General features: G+C 38.5%; 1 non-coding gene across 1 annotated transcript; it reads right to left on the reverse strand.

Moving 5' to 3' along the window:
- Nucleotides 1-437: 437 nt before the first annotated feature.
- On the reverse strand, nt 438-544 carry LOC121215008 (small nucleolar RNA R71). Its single transcript, XR_005910743.1, has one exon. It is a non-coding gene; the product is annotated as a small nucleolar RNA R71 (small nucleolar RNA).
- Nucleotides 545-1,397: the final 853 nt, after the last annotated feature.

Below are 1,397 nucleotides of genomic sequence, written 5' to 3' on the forward strand. Positions count from 1 at the left end.
CAGAAAAGAAACTGAAATAATAATGGTAACGCCTTATATTAATAAACATGATAAATCAAGTATGTTATTACAACCATCTCATGATTGATCTTTAGGCATACTCTAACAAGTTAAACCCTAGAATTAGAAGGCCAGATATTAAGGCAACTCAGTTTGAATTGAAATTAGTGATGTTTCAAATGCTACAAATGGTGGGCCAATTTAGTGGTATGCCCACAGAAGATCCACCTCTCCACCTTCGATTATTTATGGAGGTGAGTGATTCATTCAAGATAGCCGGTGTGACTGAAGACGCACTAAGGTTGAAGTTGTTTCTGTACTCGTTGCGAGATCGAGCACGAGCATGGCTCAATTCATTGCTACCAAGTTCTATATCTACATGGCAAGAATTAACAGAGAGATTTTTGGTTAAGTATTTCCCACCTAGCAAGAACGCTAAGTTGAGGAACGAGATCAGAACTTTCTAACAATTGGATGACGAGTCTTTGTATGAGACTTGGGAGCGATTCAAGGAGTTACTTCGTAAGTGTCCTCATCATGGGATTCCTCACTATATCTAGTTGAAGACATTCTATAATGGTCTCAATGCACATACAAGATTGATGGTAGATACTTTTGTGAATGGTACAATTTTGTCTAAGTCTTATAATGAGGCTTATGAGATCATCGAGAGAATCGCGAGTAATAACTATCAATGGCCAACAAATTGAATAGCTTCAGGAAGACGTGTAGCCAGAGTTCGTAAAGTTGACTCTTTCACTTTGTTATCAGCTCAGGTATCGTCTATTTCCTCTATGTTAAAATACTTAACTGCTAATAGTACTAATAATTTTGCAACTCAGCCACCAAGTTTGTTTGAAATAGTTTCCTGTGTGTATTGGGGGGAAGGTCATTCTTTTAAGAATTGTCCATCGAATCCCGAGTCAGTATACTATTTGGGGAACCAATATCAAAATAGGAGTGGACAAGGAGCCCAGTCCAACTTCTACAATCCTTCATGGTGTAATCATCCTAACTTTTCTTGGAGCAATCAAGGAAATGGACCGAACAACAACCTATTGTAGAAAAGGCCTAGCCAACCTCAAGGGTATAATTAGCAAGCTCCAAAACCACCTCAAGCTGAGGCATCAAACAGTTTGGATAACTTTTTGAAAGCTTACATGGCAAAGAATGACGCTTTGATCCAAATCCAAGCAGCAACACTGAAAAATTTGGAAAACCAAATGGGTCAGTTACCTACGGAGCTACGTAATAGACCACAAGGAACCTTACCGAACGATACTGAGAATCCAAAAAAATTGGGTAAAGAATATATCAAGGTAGTGTCATTACGGAGTGGTAAAATTCTAGAACCCCGATTGATTGATGTTGAAGATAAGCCCGTTGAGAAGAATCAA

The sequence above is a fragment of the Gossypium hirsutum genome, chromosome D02 (genome assembly GCF_007990345.1).
Source record: "Gossypium hirsutum isolate 1008001.06 chromosome D02, Gossypium_hirsutum_v2.1, whole genome shotgun sequence".
Lineage (NCBI taxonomy): Eukaryota > Viridiplantae > Streptophyta > Magnoliopsida > Malvales > Malvaceae > Gossypium > Gossypium hirsutum.